The following is a 24,753-nucleotide window of genomic DNA, read 5'->3' on the forward strand; positions in this document are numbered from 1 at the left end:
GTACAAATCCCTGTGGGATCGACCTCGTATTTGTAAGCTTTGCTACTCCGCGATTCGTACACTTGCGAGTTAACCTAGAGTTGTTAAAAAGGTTTATTATAATTGCTCTAGGAAAACATACAACAAGTTTTTGGCGCCGTTGCCGGGGAATTGTTCTTTGTGTTGATTGCTAGTTTAATTACCTTTAGTTAAGTCATTTTAGTTAGGTTTTATTTTCTGTTTTTATTTTTGGTTCTCACTGAATTCTCTTGTTTCTAAGGTACAATGGAAGAATCAAATTCGAAGATCACTCCTCTTTCACGCGTAGAAGGCCAAAAGGTGTTGAGTGCGTACAAGGGAAGACCGAAACTCAATTGGACACCATTAAGGATGAGGTCGACTCTTGTGTCGCCGAAAGGAAGTGAATCTAAAGAAGCATATGAAGAAGAGAAATCAGAAGAGGAGGCCGAGGAGACCTTGCAGCCGAATGCATCTCAAATGAGAATACCTTTGAGTGATTATTCGTCTCCAACGCTTCTAGCTCAACTTACGTGCATTGTTTACTCTCAAGTGGAAGCTGATTTTGAACTTTCAAGTGGGACAATCAAACTTCTTCCATCATTTCATGGGTTAGAAGGAGAGGATCCCTACGTGCATCTTAAGGAATTTCATGCGATATGCGAGATTGGCAAGCTGAGGGGGTTGAGCGATGATCAAAGGAAGTTAAGGTTATTTCCATTCTCTCTTAAAGATAAAGCTAAACATTGGTTGTTTTCCTTGCAGGTCGCTTCTATTAAAACATGAGAAGAACTGGCATCTAAGTTTCTGTTGAGGTTCTATCCAATTAGCAAGACTACCATTGTGAGAAAGCAGATCTTAGGGTTTACACAATCAGAGGATGAAGTGTTTCATGAGAGTTGGGAAAGGTACCAAGAGCTTCTGACTTCGTGTCCACACCATAATTTTGCTCCATGGATGCAAATTGAGTACTTTTATGAGGGTTTGTTGGATCAAGATCGTAGTATGGTGGACATGACATGTGGAGGAGCCCTGAAAAAGAAGACTTTTGAAGAAGCATGGACACTCTTTGATACATTGGCGTTGAATTCACAACAGTGGAATAGACGGAAAAGAGTGGAAAAGAAATCAGCTATGGAAGCTGAGATGTCTGAACTTAAGCAAATGATGCAGGTTCTGATGGCGAATCAAGGAGCTAGGTCATCACAAGGAGAGCCATGTTTTGAGGTTGAAAAAGTTCAAGTTAGACCGAGTGTACAGTCCCCTGTTGAGCAACGAAGTACTTATTTGGAGGACATGATTGCCGCACTAGCTCAGAGTACAACTTCGATGTATAATGATACCAAGTCATTCATGAACAAAACTGAGGAGCAGTTGAATGTCACAGCTAAAGCTATTTCAAGTTTGGAAGCCCAATTGGAACAAGTGACTTTAACTTTGGACAAAGTGGTAAAGGGTACTCCAATTCAGGATAAGGCTGAAGCAATCACTACTTTGAGAAGTGGGAAAGTGATTGACAACAAAGTGGGCACTACTCAAGATGATAATTCAGGAAATGAGGATGAAGTTGAGATTTTAGAGCCCGAACAAATGGAAAAGTACAAGAGGGATAAAGTTAAGGTTAAGGATGAGGAAGAGGAGGAAAGAAAGAAACAAGAAAAGCACATTGCTACACGTGCTAGCAAGAAGGCCGTGACTACCTCCTCTATCCCAAGAGCTCCATTGCCTTTCCCTCAACGTCAATGGAAGCAGAATAAGGATGAGCAAGCCAAGGAAATTTTAGAGATGTTTAAGAAAGTGGAAATCAACATTCCTTTGCTTGATGCTATTCAGCAGATTCCTAAGTATGCCAAGTTCTTGAAGGAATTGTGCACACACAAGAGAAAATTCAAAGAACATGAACAGGTGTGTCTAAGTGAAGAAGTCAGTGCTGTTTTGCAAAGAAAGTTGCCGCCCAAGTTGAAGGACCCTGGCAGTTTTACGATTTCATGTTTGGTTGGGGATCATAAGTTTGAGAAGGCATTGCTGGATTTGGGAGCAAGTATTAATTTGATGCCATATTCAGTTTTCGCACAGTTGGGCATAGGAGATTGATGAGTGTTCATTTTACGTTATTTTATGATACTAACTCCCTAACCTAGAGTGTTAGAACTCGATACTTTGGTGTCTGTTATCTTGTTTTTTTGTTTTTAGGTCTAATGAAGCAAAAATAAGAAATAAGAGCAAATGGAGCCGTTTTGGGACATTTCCTGGACAAACTAGGAAACGAGCAGAAATCCTAGTCAAATGAGGATTCCTAGTCACAAGAGGAAAACATCAAGCCCAGAACCATCATTGCCAAGCCAGAAATGAGAAATCCTAATTGAAGCAGGAATTCCTGGTTGAACAAGAAAACCTAATCCTACTAGGAAAAGGAGTCTTGATGAGACTAGGAGTCACTAGGGGCAATATGGTCATTATGAGAAGTTGAAATGGACAAGGAATCCTAGTGGGACTAGGAAAGGTTGGTCAAAGTCAACTCTATCAAGTCAAGGTTCCAGAAGCTTCTAGAAGGTGGTGGACATCCATGGAAATGAGGGGCGAAATGGAAAGTTAAAGTCAATGGTCAAGGGTCAACTATGACATGTCATCAAGTCAAATGGGCCATGGGCCTATGTGGAAGTCAATGGCAAGGTGGCAGCCCATGCATACATGCGCATCCCATGCAAGCCCATGCGTCTAAACCTAGCAGCCCAAGTCCATCACGCCATGCAAGGTGGCAGCCCATGCACTAAAACCCTAGGGCCTATGTGCAACCCATTCAGCCCAAGTCATGCAGCCATGCGCAAGTTAGAAGGGAGGAAGCCCATCACGTCACTTGCAGCAGCCCATCTCATACAGCCATGCGCAAGCCATGCAGCCCAAGTCCATCAAGCCATGCAAAGAGAAAGCCCAAGCAATCCTAGCTGAAAAAGAAGTCAAAACCCTGGAAAATAGAGCACCAATTTCGACAGCAATTCTGTAATTCTCCAGAGAGAACCAGGTAGCATGCCATATATGGTTGGAAAGATACAACTGTTAGCTTCGCAGGGAATTTTACGGATTTCAATTCCGAGTTTTCTAGCTCAAGATATGGTCATTTTAGTGGAGGTAGCGCAGCAGTTCCGCGAGCTGAAAATAAGTTACGCCCAAAAAGAGCCCAAATCAGCCCAAGGCCCACTTTTGGCCGAAAATGGGAAGTCTTAAGGAGCAAGAAATTCACTTAAGCCCATGTTCTTTTTAATGAAACCCTAGCCGCACCTTGTGTTCTCCTTGCCTCCAAAGGAATCCTCACCTCACCTCTATAAATATATCCTATTCTCTCATTGTTTAGGGTTCCGATATTTTTATATTTTCAAAATTCAGAGAGAGAAGGGGAGGCCGAATTTCAGAGGGAGAGAGTGAGAGGGTGGCGCCACTTGAGGGAGAATGAGAGACCATGTGCCGCAGCCCTAGCTCACCTTTGCCGTGAGCCTTCTTGCTGCTATGTCTCTCCTCTTCTTCTCTCTTGTGCCGCTGCCACCCTCTTGTGATGTTCTTTATTTTTCTTTAGATTTTCTTCTTTTTCTTTAGTTAATTAGTTGTTCTTGCTTTCATTGTGGATTTAATTATTATAATGGAAGTTAGATCTTTTATTTTCTTTATTATTATGTTTTGAGTTTTTTTTATTGCTTTGCTAAGTTGGGTGATGAAACTTTAATTGTGAGTTATGCAATGGTGACACTTGTGATTTAATTTGATGCATGTAGTAAATCCTTGATCTCTAGTAAAATTGATTCTATTTGTTTGCATCCTTTGACTAGCTACCTTAGGGTAATTGCATCTAGATTATGTTGTGAAATTAAATATGCTCAAAAGGTTGATAATTTCAATTGGCAGCAAGTGGGTATCCTAAGATAATACTCATGAGAAAAGGGATCATAGATGACATATAGTACATTAATTTGAAGCTATGCGCTATGTGTTTACCGTTTTCACAAAACTTAATGACTCTTGTATGGTTAACATGCGCCTAGGGAATGCCTAACAAAGCTCTTAGGACACATGCAAGTTAACTGACTAAGGGAGGCCTAAGAAGCTCTTAGTATATGCGTAAGGAGAACAATAGTTAGAAGTGTCCTCAAAAAGGCCTTCGGCTGGTAAACTTTATTACATTTATGCATTATCTTGAATTGCTTGGTTGTATTTCCATCAATTGGTGTGGATTCTGAATTCTTAGCATTGCAATTGTGTGTGTGTGTGTGTATGTGGTGTGCGTGAGTTTAACAATTTTGACAAACCCCCCTGCCGTGTGTGTGTGTTTGGTGAATCTAATTGGTAAGTTGAATTGGTTTGATGTGTATTTACCTATTCCTCGTGGGATCGACCTCGTACTTATACGCTATGCTTACATGAGCGATTCGTATACTTGCGAGCTACAACTTGGTATTCGTTTCTAAATTCCAAGTAAAACAAGTTGTACAAAAAGGAGCAACAAGTTTTTGGCGCCATTGCCGGGGAATGGTGCCAAATATCATCGAATTGGTTTTACTTATCATTAGAATTAAGTTAGGTTATTTATTTTTTTTTGTAGTTTTTTTTTTCTTAGGTTTTAATAATGCTATTTTCTACTTGAATTCTTATTCTAACCAATTATTGTTTTTGAGAGTTTTTGGAAGGTTCAAAGAGTCCATGAAGGATGGCGAGCTTCCCAAAGCCGAGAGCAAGAAAGGGAAGAAGAGGACATTTGAGTAGACGATTGGCAACGTCGGGCTGAAGACGTAAAAACTTAGCGTTGTTTGGGAGGCAACCCAAAGTTTTTGAAGAAATCAAGGGAGTGAGTCGAGAAGACCAAGGAGGCCGCGCCTATGCTTTGAGGATCATGGTGGCTGTGCAATCATTGGGCCATGCTTGCAATCCAAGTACACAATTTCTTTCATCCTTGCTTCATTGAACCAATTTTTAGTTTTTTGTATTTTTGGTTTTGTTGGATAATTGTTTTGATTCCCTTACTTTAACTGATCATGCATGTTTGTTATTTCTTTCACATTGAGGACAATGTGTCATTTAAGTTTGGGGGGAAAAGCAATTTCTTTGTTTTTAGGTTTCTAGGTTTTTCTAAAAAAAAAAAAAAAAAAAAATATTAAAAAAAATTTCTTTTTGTTTGTTTTCAATTAGGGTGTCAAAACCCACATCAAAATGCAATTCTCTAACATTCATTCCACCCTAATGATGGAATTGAATCCTTAGAACCTTGTTGCAACATTGTTTTTAAATAAAAACAAAGTTTTGAGTCTTCTTGTTTTAATTGTGTTTTTAGAGTCCCCAACAAGTTGATTGATTGTTTATGGTCTTTGAGAAGCATGTTTAGCATTGTTGTATATGATATGTGTTCTTCTTTTTCTAATATTGTTCCATAACCTATATTATGATTCTATGTGATTAGATCTTGTTTTCATAAGCTTGAGTTATGATTTGCATGATTTAGTGATTCATATACATTTTAGAGCAGACTTATATGACCTAAGTGAGCTTTTGAGCCTTGTCCTTCATTTTTCGAGTGTTAGACACCACTCTATTCCTTTCTTGTCATTTAAGTCGTTGTGTGATCTCATTATTTATTCTTTTGATCAAATGCTTGAAATACACATGATTTGAATCAATGAGCTAGAACTTCTCTCTTATTCTATGCAAAGCATGTTTATAACTACATGGAACCTAGGAAATGATTTTAGGCCCTGTTTGTTGTATTTTTAACCTTTAGTTAACCCTTTACTTTCTAACCCTAGTTTAACCTTAAGTTTGGGGGAGTTACATCCCTTGACCTAATTATTCTTTTATCTATGGTGTTGCATTGATTTGTGGCTTTTGGAGGTTGAAGAAAAGTATTTATGCATAGCTTGAAACAAAAGAAAAATGAAAAGTGCTACAAAAGTGTGTATGCCGTACCCTTAAAAAAAAAAAAAAAAAAAAGTGAAGTGTATGGGACAGTTCCAAAAGAAAAAAAGAAAAAAAAATTGAAATAGTCAAGCTATGTAGTGCAATTGTGGAAGGTATGCCTCTAAGAGTTGTGTTGGTTGCAATTCCATAGATCTAGCCCTTTGTTGTATATCCTTTTCATTGTTTATATCACACCTAACCCAAGCTAACCCTTTTGGAAGTCCTAATTGATCTTAGGAGAAATGTGGTTCTTGATGTGGAGTGTAGATGAGAGAGGAGCATATGGTTTTTGATTTTATTTCAAGTATTTTGATATTCCTTTCATGAGATCATATTTCCTTTCAAATGTGCCGTTGTTTCATGCTAATATGTGAGCTATTTGTCTTTGATTACATAACCTCTCTCACATATACTTATGAGTGCACAAATCAACACCCAATTCTTAAGTGCTTTATTGTTGAGAGTATGCCTTGGTGAGGATTGGAGTTGAATCTATTTTGTATATGTTAATCTATTTCTTGCTTGTCTAAACACTTGGGTTAGGAAGAGAATGACCTATATGCACAATGGAGGAGTAAGGTATGTTATTTGAAGCATTATTAGAATTTGAAGAATGAATATTATATATGCTTTGCTCTACTATGTTATTGTTGGTCATACTCATGATATCATTTGTTGGGAAAGTTATTTAGTTTGTTTTTGAGTCTTTGACTCTTTTTCTTTATTTTCTTTGCTCGAGGACTAGCAAAGTCTAAGTTTGGGGGTGTGATGAGTGTTCATTTTACGTTATTTTATGATACTAACTCCCTAACCTAGACTGTTAGAACTCGATACTTTGGTGTCTGTTATCTTGTTTTTGTGTTTTTAGGTCTAATGAAGCAAAAATAAGAAATAGGAGCAAATGGAGCCGTTTTGGGACATTTCCTGGACAAACTAGGAAACGAACAGAAATCCTAGTCAAATGAGGATTCCTAGTCACAAGAGGAAAACATCAAGCCCAGAACCATCATTGCCAAGCCAGAAATGAGAAATCCTAATTGAAGCAGGAATTCCTGGTTGAACTAGGAAACCTAATCCTACTAGGAAAAGAAGTCCTGATGAGACAAGGAGTCACTAGGGGCAATATGGTCATTATGAGAAGTTGAAATGGACAAGGAATCCTACATCTACAAGGAATCCTAGTGGGACTAGGAAAGGTTGGTCAAAGTCAACTCTATCAAGTCAAGGTTCCAGAAGCTTCTAGAAGGTGGTGGACATCCATGGAAATGAGGGGCGAAATGGAAATTTAAAGTCAATGGTCAAGGGTCAACTATGACATGTCATCAAGTCAAATGGGCCATGGGCCTATGTGGAAGTCAATGGCAAGGTGGCAGCCCATGCATACATGCGCATCCCATGCAAGCCCATGCGTCTAAACCTAGCAGCCCAAGTCCATCACGCCATGCAAGGTGGCAGCCCATGCACTGAAACCCTTGGGCCTATGTGCAACCCATTCAGCCCAAGTCATGCAGCCATGCGCAAGTTAGAAGGGAGGAAGCCCATCACGTCACTTGCAGTAGCCCATCTCATACAGCCATGCGCAAGCCATGCAGCCCAAGTCCATCACGCCATGCAAAGAGAAAGCCCAAGGAATCCTAGCTGAAAAAGAAGTCAAAACCCTGGAAAATAGAGCACCAATTTCGACAGCAATTCTGTAATTCTCCAGAGAGAACCAGGTAGCATGCCATATATGGTTGGAAAGATACGGATGTTAGCTTCGCAGGGAATTTTACGGATTTCAATTCCGAGTTTTCTAGCTCAAGATATGGCCATTTTAGTGGAGGTAGCGCAGCAGTTCCGCGAGCTGAAAATAAGTTACGCCCAAAAAGAGCCCAAATCAGCCCAAGGCCCACTTTTGGCCGAAAATTGGAAGTCTTAAGGAGCAAGAAATTCACTTAAGCCCATGTTCTTTTTAATGAAACCCTAGCCGCACCTTGTGTTCTCCTTGCCTCCAAAGGAATCCTCACCTCACCTCTATAAATATATCCTATTCTCTCATTGTTTAGGGTTCCGATATTTTTATATTTTCAAAATTCAGAGAGAGAAGGGGAGGCCGAATTTCAGAGGGAGAGAGTGAGAGGGTGGCGCCACTTGAGGGAGAATGAGAGACCATGTGCCGCAGCCCTAGCTCACCTTTGCCGTGAGCCTTCTTGCTGCTATGTCTCTCCTCTTCTTCTCTCTTGTGCCGCTGCCACCCTCTTGTGATGTTCTTTATTTTTCTTTTGATTTTCTTCTTTTTCTTTAGTTAATTAGTTGTTCTTGCTTTCATTGTGGATTTAATTATTATAATGGAAGTTAGATCTTTTATTTTCTTTATTATTATGTTTTGAGTTTTTTTTATTGCTTTGCTAAGTTGGGTGATGAAACTTTAATTGTGAGTTATGCAATGGTGACACTTGTGATTTAATTTGATGCATGTAGTAAATCCTTGATCTCTAGTAAAATTGATTCTATTTGTTTGCATCCTTTGACTAGCTACCTTAGGGTAATTGCATCTAGATTATGTTGTGAAATTAAATATGCTCAAAAGGTTGATAATTTCAATTGGCAGCAAGTGGGTATCCTAAGATAATACTCATGAGAAAAGGGATCATAGATGACATATAGTACATTAATTTGAAGCTATGCGCTATGTGTTTACCGTTTTCACAAAACTTAATGACTCTTGTATGGTTAACATGCGCCTAGGGAATGCCTAACAAAGCTCTTAGGACACATGCAAGTTAACTGACTAAGGGAGGCCTAAGAAGCTCTTAGTATATGCATAAGGAGAACAATAGTTAGAAGTGTCCTCAAAAAGGCCTTCGGCTGGTAAACTTTATTACATTTATGCATTATCTTGAATTGCTTGGTTGTATTTCCATCAATTGGTGTGGATTCTGAATTCTTAGCATTGCAATTGTGTGTGTGTGTGTGTATGTGGTGTGCGTGAGTTTAACAATCTACAAACCCCCCTGCCGTGTGTGTGTGTGTTTGGTGAATCTAATTGGTAAGTTGAATTGGTTTGATGTGAAATACCTATTCCTCGTGGGATCGACCTCGTACTTATACGCTATGCTTACATGAGCGATTCGTATACTTGCGAGCTAAAACTTGGTATTCGTTTCTAAATTCGAAGTGAAACAAGTTGTACAAAAAGGAGCAACAGAGATCTTAAACCTACTAGTGTTACTCTTCAATTGGCAGATCGTTCAGTAAAGGTTCCGAAAGGTGTGGTTGAAGATGTGCTGGTTCGGGTTGCAGATTTGATCATGCCCGCTGATTTTATCATTCTTGAAATGGAGGATACCCCAATTAGAGGTAATGAGCTACCGATCATATTGGGAAGACCGTTCATGGCCACGGCGAACACCAAGATTGATGTGAGTAATGGGAAGTTGACAATGTCTGTACTTGGTGAAACAGTTGAGTTTGATGTTTTTGGTGCAATGAGGTATCCAAAGGAGGAGGATGATTGCTTGAGGATTGATAGTTTGGACCCATTGGTTGAGGAAGTGTGCGAAACTAGCCTTGCAGAAGATACATTGGAGGTTGCTTCGGGAACACCAGAGTCCAGTGAATTAGATGAAATCGTGGAAACAACTCCTACACGTTTGGAAGGCACCCGACCTCTTAGAAATAAGTGGTTCAACTAGTTTGAAATGTTAGTGCCTACGAATCAAAAGACGCTTCCTTCTATTGAGCAAGCACCTAAGTTGGAACTGAAACCATTACCGGAGCACTTGAAATATGTATTTTTGGGAGAGAATGAGACCTTGCCTGTGATTATTGCAGCTAATTTGAGTGCAAGCGAGGAAGAAAGACTCTTGAGAATTCTGAAGGAAAATCGGTTAGCATTGGGATGGACCATAGCCGATATCAAGGGGATCTCACCCACAGTGTGTATGCACAGAATTTTACTTGAGGAGGAATCCAAGCCTACTCGTGATGCCCAAAGAAGACTGAATCCAACTCTGAAGGAAGTTGTACGTAATGAGGTAATCAAATTGTTGGATGTTGGTATTATTTATCCTATTAGTGATTCAAAGTGGGTTAGTCCTGTTCAAGTAGTGCCAAAGAAAAGTGGTATTACTGTGGTGAAGAATGAGCATAATGAGTTGGTTCCCCAAAAGACACAAACCGGTTGGCGTGTTTGTATTGACTATCGAAAGCTTAACACCGCAACAAGGAAGGATCATTTTCCTTTGCCATTTATTGACCAGATGTTGGAAAGGTTGGCTGGCCATAGTCACTATTGCTTTTTGGATGGTTATAGTGGGTACAATCAGATTGCTATTGCGCCCGAGGATCAAGAGAAGACCACGTTCACATGTCCATTTGGTACATTTGCTTATAGGAGGATGCCATTCAGATTGTGCAATGCGCCCGCAACATTTCAGAGATGCATGATGTCTATTTTCTCCGATATGGTAGAACGAATCATTGAGGTATTTATGGACGATTTCTCTGTTTTTGGTTCGTCTTTTGATGCATGTCTGGATAATTTGTCTTTAGTTCTGAAAAGATGTCAAGAAGCCAATTTAGTGCTTAATTGGGAAAAATGTCATTTTATGGTCCAACAAGGGATAGTATTGGGTCATGTGATTTCGAAGGAGGGCATACAAGTTGATAAAGCTAAGATTGATGTGATACAAAGATTGCCGCCTCCGTCGAGTGTTAAAGAAGTAAGGAGTTTTCTAGGCCATACTGGGTTCTATAGGAGGTTCATTAAGGAATTTTCTAAGATTTCTAGGCCTTTGTGCACCTTATTGCAAAAAGAGATGAATTTTGAGTTTGATGAGGATTGCTTGGTTGCATTTAACAAGTTGAACAAGCTACTCACCTCCGCTCCGATCATTATGCCACCTGATTGGAATTTGCCGTTTGAGCTCATGTGTGATGCAAGTGATTATGCTGTTGGAGCTGTTTTGGGTCAGAGAGTTGAGAAGCTGCCGCATGTGATTTACTATGCAAGTAGGACTCTGAATGATGCTCAATTGAATTATTCTACTACCGAGAAGGAGTTGCTTGCTGTGATCTTTGCCTTGGAGAAATTTAGAAGTTATTTGATTGGGTCTAAGATCACCATCTACACGGATCATGCCGCTCTCAAGTATTTGCTAAACAAAAAGGATGCAAAGCCGAGGTTGATTAGATGGACTTTGTTGCTACAGGAATTTGATATTGAGATCAAAGACAAGAAAGGTTATGAAAATGTGGTAGCAGACCATTTGAGTAGACTCGTCAATGAGGAACAATCTGAAGAGGATACACTTCCATTACGAGAGTCATTCCCGGACGAGCATGATGAGTGTGCATTTTGCATCACTTTATGATACTAATTCCTTAACCTAGAGTGTTAGAACTCGCTATTTTGTGTTTCTTGTCTTGTTTTTATGTTTTCAGGTCAAATGAAGTAGAAATGAGAAAAAGAAGCAAATGGAGCCATTTTGGGACAATTCCTGGTCAAACCAGGAAAACGAGTGAAATCCTGGTCAAACCAGGAAAAGTGCAGAAATCCTAGTCAAATGAGGATTCCTAGTCACACTAGGAAACATCAAGTCCAGAACCATCATTGCGGAGCCAGAAATGTGAAATCCTGATTCAAACAGGAAATCCTGGTCGAACTAGGAAACCTAACCCAACTAGGGAAAGGAGTCCTAGTGACACTAGGAGACCCCAGGGGCAATATGGTCATTACGAGAAGTCGAAAATGGATAAGGAATCTCTCATTTCCAAGAAATCCTAGTTGCACCAGGAAATGTTTTTCAAGGTTCCAGAAGCTTCCAGAAGGTGGTGGACATCCATGGAAATGAATGGAGGGAAGAAATGAATTTGAATTCAAATGGAAATGAGGGGCAAAATGGGAAGTCAAAAGTGGAGGGCCCATGGGCCCTAGGGATGCCGAACCAAGTGGGCCATGCATGCACATGCATGGGCCTGTTGTATGTTTTCCTAGAGCAAATTAAATAACTTTTTCTGAGCTCTAGGTTAACTCGCAAGTGCACGAATCGCGGAGTAGCAAAGCTTACAAATACGAGGTCGATCCCACAGGGAATTGTACTAGTGTTATGACCACTAACTTAATTAAATTCGATTAAATCAACTCTAACTCACATACGCAAATGGGGGGTTTTGATTGGTTTTTGAGACTAGATAAACTAACAGATAAATGACAAAACTTTAAAATAACAACTGAATGAATTTGGATAAAACAAAAATAAAGAAACACTAGGGGTCAGAATCCACCACTAGCATATCATTCACTCTACTATGGATATTAACAATCAATAGATAAACATGTTGACAAAGTTCGTCTACTAAAAGGTTTGGCTAGTCACTTTTAGCAATTACTCCCCTTACTGTGCATAAACTAAGAGCTTCTTGGGCCTTCCTTAGCCAGTTAACTTGCATGTTCCCTAGTTCTAAGCTAAGGCAGCTGTTACCCATGCAAGAGTCGTTACGATCTGTGAGAGTGACAAACACATAGCGCATGGCTCCAAATTAATGTACTGTATGTCATCTATGATCTCTTTTCTCATGAATATTATCTTAGGATACCCACTTGTTACCTATTGAAACTATCATCCTTTCGAGCTTATTTAGTTTCACAACATATATCTAGATGCATGCAACCTAAGGTGATCAGTCAAAGATGCGAAACAAATAGATTCAATTTAAACAGAGATCTAAGATTTGTCAACATATAAACAATCAAAATATTAATAATCCATAGTAAAAGTGAACAGCAATGCTAGGGCTTCATCCTAGCCCTAGCCCAATATTCAGCTACACATAATTAAATTCACAAATAAATAATGCATGATTAAAATAATGAAAATAAAAGAAAGGGAGAGAGATCAAGCCGGGGCAGCAAGGTGGAGGTGCGGCTGCAATGGTGGTGCGTAATGGGGCTGCTCGGCCTTGGGCTCCACGGCGAGGAGGCTGAGGTGCTCGGCAAGGTGGCAGCAAGGTGGTGATGGCGTGGCTGCTGGAGGTGGCTGCGGCTTGGTGGCGCAACTTGGTGGTGGTGGCTGCGGCTTCACTTGATCCTCCTTCTTCAGTTCAGCACAAAATAAAAGAAAGCACACAAGAAAAGGTGGCTGCTAGGTTCGGCCACAAAAGAAAAGAAGAAGAATAAAAAGGAAGGGAGAGAAGGTGGCTGCGGCACAAGAAAAATAAAGAAAGAGATGGTGGCTGCTAGGGTTTGCTTCAGAAAAATAAAAGAAAGAGAAGGAGGCTAGCTAGGGTTTCTGAAAATTAAAGAGGAGAGAAGAGAACTTCAGAACAGAACCCCTTTTCTGATTTTTAGAGATATATTTATAGAGGGAAGTGGGGCTGAGATTTCTCTTTCTCTTCAATGTGGGATAAGTGCATTCCTTGCACACCAAGGCTTATAATTTTCGGCCAAGCATGGGCCTTGGGCTGATTTGGGCTCTTTTTGGGCGTAACTCCTTTTTCAGCTCGCGGAACTGCTGCGCTACCTCCACTAAAATGGCCATATCTTGAGCTAGAAAACTCGGAATCGAAATCCGTAAAATTCCCTGCGAAGCTAACATCCGTATCTTTCCAACCATATATGGCATGCTACCTGATTCATTCTGGAGACGTACAGAATTGCTGTCGAAATTGGTGCTCTGTTTTCCAGGGTTTTGACTTCTTTTTTCAGCTAGGATTCCTTGGGAGGCAAGAACAAGAAAGTGCAGCAGCAGCTAGGGTTAGGAGAGCATTGGGCTTGCGGCAAGGGCTTTGGCTTTGGGCTTAAGGGCCACACGCCAGCCCCCCTAGGGTTTCACTTCATGGCTGCCACCTTCAAGCTTGCGCATTGGGCTTCATCTTGGGCTGGTGCATGCATGCATGCATGGCCCCTCAGATTTCGGCATTTGCATAGGCCCATGGCCCATTTGACTTGTTGACTTTTCATAGTTGACCCTTGACCATTTGAATTCGAATTCATTTCTTCCCTCCATTTATTCCCATGGATGTTCACCACCTTCTAGAAACTTCAGAAACCTTGACTTTGTGGAGTTGACTTTGACCAACATTTCCTAGTGCAACTAGGATTTCTTGTAAATGAGGGATTCTTTATCCATTTCGACTTCTCGTAATGACCATATTCCCCTGGGGTCTCCTAGTGTCATTAGGACTCCTTTCCCTAGTTGGGTTAGGTTTCCTAGTTCAACCAGGATTTCCTGTATCAATCAGGATTTCTCATTTCTGGCTCCGCAATGATGGTTCTGGACTTGATGTTTCCTAGTGTGACTAGGAATCCTCATTTAACTAGGATTTCTGAACTTTTCCTGGTTTGACCAGGATTTCTCTCGTTTTCCTAGTTTGACTAGGAAATGTCTAAAAATGGTCCTTTTGGCTCCTTTTCTCTTCTTTGCTCATTTTATCCTATAAGAACAAAAACAAACTAACAACACACAAAATATCGAGTTCTTGCACTCTGAGTTAGGGAGTTAGTATCATAAAGTAGTGTAAAATGAGCACTCAACACACCCCCAAACTTAGATTTTGCTAGTCCTCGAGCAAAAAGAACAAAGAAAAGACTCAAGACAGACTCAAAACATCCCAACACATGACTTCATAAGTACAGCCATAAATAGCATAGTCAAGCAAGATACATATAGAATTTATTCCTCAATCTCTAATAATGCTTCAATTAACATACCTTAATCCTCCATGAAATACATAGACCATCCTTGACACAAATTCAAGTGGTTAGACAAACAAGACTAAATCAGCATACACAAAATAGATTCAAGTTGAAGTCTCACTAAGGCATACTCTCACCAATAAAGCACTCAGAAATTGGGTTGAATTGTGCACTCAAAATTATATGTGAGAGAATTTATGTAAACAAAAACAAATAGCTCACATATTGGCATTAAATAAAGGCACATTTGAAAGGAAGCAATGATCTCATGAAAGGAATATCAAAAACTTGAAATAGAATCAATCACCATAGGCTTCTCTTTCATCTAGACTCCACATTTTATACTACATTTCCCTTAAAATCAAATAGGGCTTTACTCAAGGTTGTAACGTAGGCTTGTCGTAGGGATATGATATTGAAATGAAAGGATAATTCAAAGGCTACAAACTATGGTTTTGCAACACAGAATAACACTTTAGAGGCATACCTTGCATACTTGCACTTCATAGCTTGATATTTGAGCACCTTTTCATCATCATTTTTCTTTTCTTTTGAAACCGTCCCTTCTTTCTTTTTCTTTTTTTTTTTTCGAAACTCTTCTTTTCCAATTTTTCTTGGGTACGGCATACATTCTTTTCAACACATTTCTCTTTCTTTTTGCTTTCAAGCTATACTTCAACATTTATTTTCAACTTCAAAGCCATAAAATCAATGCAAAACCATAGATAAAAGGTAAACAGGGTAGGGGTGTAACTCCCCCAAACTTAGGGTTAGGTATATACTGTAGTTAACAAAGAAAAGGCTATAAGGCTCAAAAGGGGTAACTAGGGATAAAACACAAAAGGTTGGTTTTTGGCTCTAGGTAACACAAACAAGGCCTAAAATCATCTCCTAAGATCCATGTAGTTATAGACATGTTTTGCATAGAGTAAGAGAGAAGTTCTAGTTCAATGATTCAAATTAGGTGCATTTCAAGCATTTGAACAGAAGAATGATAATGAGATCAAACAACGACTTAAATGACAAGAAAGGATTGGAGTAAGTATAAACACACTCAAGAATTGAAGTACAAGGCTCAATAGCTCACTTAGGTCATATAAGTCTCCTCTATTAAGTATATGCATCTCTAAGCATGCAAGTCATCACTTAAGTTTACGACAACAAGGCCACAAGTCCATAGAGTTGTAAAGCATGTTACGAAACAATACTAGATAAAGAAGAATACATACTATATATACAAGCTAGACATGCTCAAAATAACCATACATAATGAAATCAATTAGTTGGGGACTCAAGACTTAAAACAAACAAAAGACTCAAAAACACTGTTGCATGCTTCTAAAGATTCGAATCCATCACTACGGTGAATGAAATCTTAAGAGCAGATGCATTTTAATGTGGGTTTGATACCCTTAATTTACAACAAAAGTAAAATTTTTTTTTTTTTTTTTTACATACTAAAAACGAAAAATGCATTGCATTCCCCACCCCCAAACTTAAAAGAAACATTGTCCTCAATGTTTAAATGAATGACAAATGTAATGCACAATGTAATGAAAAGAGGAAGGGAAAAACATCAAATAAAACAAAACTAATGAACGAAGCAAAGAGAGGGTGAAAACGTACCTTGGCTGATGTGAAAATGGCTCGCCCACGCATATGTACAAAATCACCTCCTCCTCGTCATCCATCCCTTGGGTTGCCTCCCAAGAAGCGCTAAGTTTCACGTCTTCAGCCAGACCTAGTCTTGTACTAGAAATCAATTTTCTCTTGGTTCAGCTCAAAATCAGGTTCAAGGAAAGGTTTCACACAATGACCATTGACCTTAAATATGTTCCCATTCTTCGGATTCTTGATTTCAACTGTACCATAGGGAAACACTCGAACCACCTCATAAGGTCCAGTCCATCTCGAACGCAACTTGCCTGGGAAGAGACGTAATATTGTATCATATAACAACACCTTCCCTCCGACGAAGAATTCTCTTGGACGTAGCTTCTTATCATGGTACCTCTTGGTCCTTTCCTTGTACAACTTAGCATTCTCATAAGCGAAATATCGTATTTCCTCCAGCTCACTAAGTTGCAACTTCCTTTTCTCACCAGCGACATGAATATCAAAATTGAACTTCTTAATCGCCCAATATGCCTTATGCTCAAGCTCAACTGGTAAATGACAAGCTTTCCCATATATCAGTCGAAACGGAGACATTCCAATGGGTGTCTTGTAAGCGGTGCGATAAGCCCATAATGCATCATTAAGCTTGGTAGACCAATCCTTCCTATTGGCGAGCACCGTTCTTTCCAAAATAAACTTAATCTCACGATTCGAAATTTCCACTTGCCCACTCGTCTGAGGATGGTAGGGAGTAGTCACTTTATGCCTTATTCCATATTTCTTCATCACGGCCTCAAACAGCTTATTGCAAAAATGCGACCCCCCATCACTAATGATGGCTCTCGGGGTACCAAATCGTGCAAAGATATTGGTCTTAAGGAAATTCAAGACCACTCGAGCATCATTAGTCCTACAAGCGACAGCTTCCACCCACTTAGACACATAATCAACTCCCACCAGAATGTACTCGTATCCAAAAGAAGATGGAAATGGCCCCATGAAATCTATACCCCAAACATCAAAGATCTCAACTTCCAACATAAAGTTCAGCGGCATCTGATCACGAGCAGAAATATTTCCCATCTTCTGACATCTATCGCATGTGAGGTAAAACTGATGACAGTCATGAAAAATAGTAGGCCAAAAGAAACCTGCTTGAAAAATCTTGTAAGCGGTCTTAGTTCCTCCACCATGGCCTCCACATTCTTTAGAATGGCACATTTCAATGACATTCCTCTGCTCCATTTCCGGTACACATCGTCTAATCAACTGATCTGATCCATATTTGAACAAATAAGGATCATCCCACACATACTGTCTGACATCATGCAAAAACTTCTTCCTTTGGTAGTGTGTCAGATCATTGGGCAACACTCCACTTGCTAAATAATTTGCTATGTCAGCATACCATGGAGTAGTCAAGATGGCAAAAAGCTGCTCGTCCGGGAATGACTCTCGTAACGGTAGTGTGTCCTCTTCAGACTGATCCTCATTGACGAGTCTACTCAAATGGTCTGCTACCACATTCTCACAACCTTTCTTATCCTTGATCTCAATATCAAATTCCTGTAGCAACAGAGTCCATCTAATCAACCTCGGCTTGGCGTCTTTCTTATTCAGCAGATACTTGAGAGCGGCATGATCCGTGTAGATGATGATCTTAGACCCAATCAAATAACTTCTAAATTTCTCCAAAGCAAAGATCACAGCAAGCAACTCCTTCTCTGTAGTAGAATAGTTCAACTGTGCATCATTCAGAGTCCTGCTTGCATAATAGATCACATGTGGCAGCTTATCGACTCTCTGACCCAAAACAGCTCCAACAGCATAGTCACTTGCATCACACATAAGCTCAAACGGCAAATTCCAATCAGGTGGCATAATGATCGGAGCAGAAGTGAGTAGCTTCTTCAACTTGTTAAATGCAACCAAGCAATCCTCATTAAACTCGAAATTCACCTCTTTTTGCAATAAGGTGCACAAAGGCCTGGAGATCTTGGAAAAGTCCTTAATGAACCTCCTATAAAACCCAGCATAGCCTAAAAAACTTCTTACTTCTTTAACACTCGATGGAGGCGGCAATCTCTGAATCACATCAATCTTGGCCTTATCAACTTGTATGCCCTCCTTCGAAATCACATGACCCAATACTATCCCTTGTTGAACCATGAAGTGACATTTCTCCCAATTAAGCACTAGATTGGCTTCTTGACATCTTTTCAGAACTAAAGACAAGTTATCCAGGCATGCATCAAAAGACGAACCAAAAACAGAAAAATCATCCATAAATACCTCAATGATTCGTTCCACCATGTCAGAGAAAATAGACATCATGCATCTCTGAAACGTTGCAGGCGCATTGCACAATCCGAATGGCATCCTCCTATAAGCAAACGTACCAGATGGACATGTGAAAGTGGTCTTCTCTTGATCCTCGGGTGCAATAGCAATCTGATTGTACCCACTGTACCCATCCAAAAAGCAATAGTGACTATGGCCGGCCAACCTTTCCAACATCTGGTCAATGAATGGCAAAGGAAAATGATCCTTCCTTGTTGCGGTGTTAAGCTTCCGATAGTCAATACACACACGCCAACAGGTTTGCGTCCTTTGGGGAACCAACTCATTATGCTCATTCTTCACCACGGTAATACCACTTTTCTTCGGCACCACTTGAACAGGACTAACCCACTTCGAATCACTGATAGGATAAATAATACCAACATCCAACAATTTGATTACCTCATTACGCACGACTTCCTTCAGAGTTGGATTCAGTCTTCTTTGGGCATCACGAGTAGGCTTGGATTCCTCCTCAAGTAAAATTCTGTGCATACACACTGTGGGTGAGATCCCCTTGATATCGGCTATGGTCCACCCCAATTCTAACCGATTTTCCTTCAGAATTCTCAAGAGTCTTTCTTCCTCGCTTGCACTCAAATTAGCTGCAATAATCACAGGCAAGGTCTCATTCTCTCCCAAAAATGCATATTTCAAGTGCTCCGGTAACGGTTTCAGTTCCAACTTAGGTGCTTGCTCAATAGAAGGAAGCGTCTTTTGATTCGTAGGCACTAACATTTCAAACTGGTTGAACCACTTATTTCTGAGAGGTCGGTTGCCCTCCAAACATGTAGGAGTTGTTTCCACGTTTTCTTCCAACTCACTAGACTCTGGTGCTCCCAAAGCAACCTCCAATGTATCTTCTGCAAGGCTAGTTTCGCACACTTCCTCAACCAATGGGTCCAAACTATCAATCCTCAAGCAATCATCCTCCTCCTTTGGATGTTTCATTGCACCAAAAACATCAAACTCAACTGTTTCACCAAGAACAGACATTGTCAACTTCCCATTACTCACATCAATCTTGGTGTTCGCTGTGGCCATGAACGGTCTTCCCAATATGATCGGTAGCTCATTCCCTCTAATTGGGGTGTCCTCCATTTCAAGAATGATAAAATCAGCGGGCATGATCAAATCTGCAACCCGGACCAGCACATCTTCAACCACACCTTTTGGAACCTTAACTGAACGATCTGCCAATTGAAGAGTAACACTAGTAGGTTTAAGATCTCCTATGCCCAACTGTGCGAAAACTGAATACGGCATCAAATTAATACTTGCTCCCAAATCCAGCAATGCCTTCTCAAACTTGTGATCCCCAACCAAACATGGGATCGTAAAACTGCCAGGGTCTTTCAACTTTGGTGGCAGCTTCCTTTGCAAAACAGCACTGACTTCTTCACTTAGACACACCTGTTCATGTTCTTTAAATTTCCTCTTGTGTGTGCACAATTCCTTCAAAAACTTGGCATACTTAGGAATCTGCTGAATAGCATCAAGCAAAGGAATGTTGATTTCCACTTTCTTAAACATCTCCAAAATTTCCTTGGCTTGCTCATCCTTATTCTGCTTCCATTGACGTTGAGGGAAAGGTAATGGAGCTCTTGGAATAGAGGAAGTAATCTCGGCCTTCTTGCTAGCACGCGTAGCAATGTGCTTTTCTTGCTTCTTTCTTTCCTCCTCTTCCTCATCCTTAACCTTAACTTTATCCCTCTTATACTTTTCCACTTGTTCAGGATCTAGCACCTCAACTTCATCCTTATTGCCTGGATTATCACCTTGAGTAGTGCCCACTTTGTTGTCAATCACTTTCCCACTTCTCAAAGTAGTGATTGCTTCGGCCTTATCCTGAATTGGTGCACCCTTTACCACTTTGTCCAAGGTCAAAGTCACTTGTTCCAATTGGGCTTCCAAATTCGAGATAGCTTTAGCTGTGACACTCAACTGCTCCTCAGTCTTATTCATAAACGTCTTAGTATCATTAGACATCGAAGCTGTACTCTGGGCTAATGTAGCCATCATGTCCTCCAAATAAGTACTTCGTTGCTTAACAGGGGACTGTACACTCGGTCTAACTTGAACTTTTTCAACCTCAAAACATGACTCTCCATGTGATGGCCTAGCTTCCTGATTTGCCATCAGAACCTGCATCATCTGCTTAAGCTCAGACATCTCAGCTTCCATAGCTGATTTCTTTTCCACTCTTTTCCGTCTATTCCACTGCTGTGAACTCAATGCCAATGTGTCAAAGAGTGTCCATGCTTCCTCAAAAGTCTTCTTTTTCAGTGCTCCTCCACATGTCATATTGATGAGTGTGCATTTTGCATCACTTTATGATACTAATTCCTTAACCTAGAGTGTTAGAACTCGCTATTTCGTGTTTCTTGTCTTGTTTTTGTGTTTTCAGGTCAAATGAAGCAGAAATGAGAAAAAGAAGCAAATGGAGCCATTTTGGGACAATTCCTGGTCAAACCAGGAAAACGAGTGAAATCCTGGTCAAATCAGGAAAAGTGCAGAAATCCTAGTCAAATGAGGATTCCTAGTCACACTAGGAAACATCAAGTCCAGAACCATCATTGCGGAGCCAGAAATGTGAAATCCTGATTCGAACAGGAATTCCTGGTCGAACTAGGAAACCTAACCCAACTAGGGAAAGGAGTCCTAGTGACACTAGGAGACCCCAGGGGCAATATGGTCATTATGAGAAGTCGAAATGGATAAGGAATCTCTCATTTTCAAGAAATCCTAGTTGCACCAGGAAATGTTTTTCAAGGTTCCAGAAGCTTCCAGAAGGTGGTGGAAATCCATGGAAATGAATGGAGGGAAGAAATGAATTTGAATTCAAATGGAAATGAGGGGCAAAATGGGAAGTCAAAAGTGGAGGGCCCATGGGCCCTAGGGATGCCGAACCAAGTGGGCCATGCATGCACATGCATGGGCCCAAACCCTAGCAGCCCAAAAGCCACACGCAAGGAGGAAGATGGCAGCCCATGCATGCGCATGCATGCCATGCAAACCCTAGCAAGACAAGGGGCCATGCGCAAGCCCAAGGTGACAAGCCCAAGGTGGAAGCCCATGGAGTGAAACCCTAGCCCATCTTGTGCAAGCTACTGAAGCCCAACATGGAAGCCCAACATGCAAGCCCAAAGCCCAAAGGGACCAGCCCATGCGCCAAGGAGGGACCCTAGCTAGGCTAGGCGTGAGCCACTTAAGCCCAAAGGGGGAAGCCCATGCCGCAAGGCCCTAGTCAGCTAACCCTAGCTGAAGCCGCAAGGCACTAGGAGAAGGAAAACCCTATGCAGCCGCAAGTCTCTTCCTTGCCTCTCAAGGAAGTCTTCTCCTATTTAAACCTCCTCATTCAGACTTTTAGGGACACCTTTGAGACATCACTTTTTCACCCACACTCCAGCCGAAACCCCCTCCTCTCTTTGTTTTATTTTTCTGATCTAGGATTTTAATTTCAGAATTTAGTATTGTTCTAGGGAGAGCTAGCCAAAGGTAAAGAGAGAAAGAGAAGTGGCGTGGCTGCAAGGAGGGACACCCCTAAGTCGCAAGCCCTAGCTCACCATAGCCGTGAGCCAATTGCTTGTGCAAGGTGCCTTCCCCTTGCTGTCTTGCCGCAGCCCCTTCCCCTTGCTTCTTCTGATTTTTGTTCTAGTTTCTTCTTTATTGTTGGATCATGCTACTGAAGTTATTTTAATTAATTCGCTGGTTTTATTTAATTTGTCTCTTTATTTCTTTTAGTGCATGGTTCTGATTTTAGTTAAGTTATTTATGTTTATGCAATTTAATTTATGCAATTTAAATTAATTGTGTAGTTGTTTCAGTTGCTTTAAGTTTCTGATTTTTAATTAGTGCATGCGTTTAATCTTGTGTGTCTTGCGTTTCTGATTCCATTTAGTTTTTGCACTTTAAATTAGTTGTTTAGTTTATGTTTCTAAGTTTGTTTAGTTTGCGTTTCTGATTTCCGTTAGCAATCATGAATTGGGATTTCATTTATTTGTTGCTGTTTTGTTTCTTTTATTTATTTGTTTTAATTATGTAGCTTAGTTATTCTATCTTGCATGTTAGTTGTAGGTCGATTAATGGATTCGTATGCTTTAACAAATCGTTTATCCGTCTCTTGGTCTGTTAGTTTGATGTTTGCACATATTAAATTTCCACTATCTATTAAAACCCCCGTCACTAGTTGTTTGCATCCTTTGACTGGCCACCTTAGGGTAATTGCATCTAGTTTATCTGTTAGGTTTAGCTGTGAAATAGTCAAAGACACTAAACCACAAGTAACAAGGGAATAAGGGATTATTCTTGGTAGTGGGGTTGGGCGACCTCTATAAGGAAATAGTCAAAGCTTATATGTTGTGCATGTTTGACGTTCTCATAGAACTTAATGACTCCTGCATGGGTAACAGCTGCCTTAGCTTGAACTAGGGAACATGTAGGTTAACTGGCTAAGGAAGGCCCAAGAAGCTCTTAGTTTATGCATTAGGAGAACAATGGCGAGAAAGTAACTAGCCAAACCTTTTTAGCTGTCAAACTTTAATATGTTGTGTTCAAATTAACTGTCATTAGCCTTGGATGGTTATTGCATGCTTATCTGATTTGAGATCGAAAACTTAACATTGCAAGATAGAATAAAGTGTGTGTGCGTGTGGTGATGTGTGCGTGTGTTTCCATCTTTCAAAACCCCCCATTTAGTTATTCTATTGATTATTTGCACTGATTTGTTGTATATTAACCATTCCCTGTGGGATCGACCTCGTGCTTGTACGCTTTGCTACTGATGCGATTCGTGCACTTGCGAGTAAACTTAGAATGAAGTAATTGTTTATTTTATTCTAAGAAAACACATCAACAAGTTTTTGGCGCCGTTGCCGGGGAATGGTGTCTAATATCAATGAATTGGTGTAATTAGTCATTAGAATTAGGTTATATTAGTTAGATTTCAGTTTTTGCTAATTTTTAGTTTTTAATAAATGCCATGCCTTTATATGCATTCTTTCTACTGATTGTGTGTTTTCTCTTGATTAGGTGTGTTTTATGAACCCTGAACTTGTTGCTAGGTTGGAGAGGCTCAAGGACGAAGCTTTAGGTGCATCACAAGTCAGCCCGCAACCTAGTGCATCAGATTCGAGTAGTGAAGAGACTGAGAGTGTCGACATGGCTGAAGCAAATGAGATAGTGCCGCAGCCCCTGAGCCATTTTTCAGCACCTTCGCTGCCCACTCAACCATCGTGCATTCGGTATGCCACCATAGCCACTGATTTCGAAATCAAGAGTGGTCAGATTCATTTGTTGCCGAGCTACCATGGGCTGAATGGGGAGGATCCGATCCATTTCTTGAAGGAGTTTTCCGGGGTTTGTGAAGCCGCACAATTGAGGGGCCTGAACGCTGATCAGTACCGTTTGAGGATGTTCCCTTTTGCGCTTAAGGACAAGGCAAAGAGGTGGTTGTATTCGCTGCCCAGTGGTTCCATTTCGACATGGGATGATCTTTCGAGCAAGTTTTTGAACAAGTTCTATTCTATTTCCAAGACTAATTCGATTCGGAAGGAGATCCTTGGATTTGTGCAGAAGGCGGACGAACCATTCCATGAGACTTGGGACAGATTCAATGAGTTACTTACTAGCTGCCCACACCATAACTTATCTCCTTGGTATGTGATTTGCTGTTTTTATCAGGGATTGTTGGAGAGAGACCAAGCCAAGGTGGATTCGGCATGTGGTGGTGCATTCATGTCCAAAACGGAGGATGAGGCTACAGAATTGTTTGAGTCGCTTTCTTTGAGTTCTCAACAATGGGATTCCAACCGTGCAAGAGGAGGACCAAAGAGAGGGTTGTATGAGGTAGCTGATATGCCGAACACCATGGAGGGACAGATTTTGGAAATCAAGACTATGGTGCAGAAGTTATCTATGGCTCAAGAGAAGATGATGAGTGCGCAAGGACAAGGGGGTGACGTGGAACAAGTGAACCAGGTTGGGAGCTATCCTAGGGTGCCATATGACCCATATTCCAACACTTACAACCCTGGATGGAAGAACAACCCGAATTTCAGATGGAGCAACAACAATGGACAGCAAGCTAGTGGGAGCACCAACAAGCCGTATGTGCACCCTAATGCCGAGAGGTCTAGTTTGGAGGACAAGATTGCTCAGATTGCTCAAAGCACCACTTCCCTTGC

General features: G+C 40.7%; 1 non-coding gene across 1 annotated transcript; it reads right to left on the bottom strand.

The window, feature by feature from the left end:
* Positions 1-24,109: 24,109 nt before the first annotated feature.
* On the bottom strand, positions 24,110-24,216 carry LOC147280150 (small nucleolar RNA R71). The gene has a single exon (XR_015123727.1). It is a non-coding gene; the product is annotated as a small nucleolar RNA R71 (small nucleolar RNA).
* Between the last annotated feature and the right edge of the window lie 537 nt (positions 24,217-24,753).

The sequence above is a fragment of the Dryas octopetala genome, chromosome 7 (genome assembly GCF_963921425.1).
Source record: "Dryas octopetala chromosome 7, drDryOcto1.1, whole genome shotgun sequence".
Taxonomy (NCBI): Eukaryota; Viridiplantae; Streptophyta; class Magnoliopsida; order Rosales; family Rosaceae; genus Dryas; species Dryas octopetala.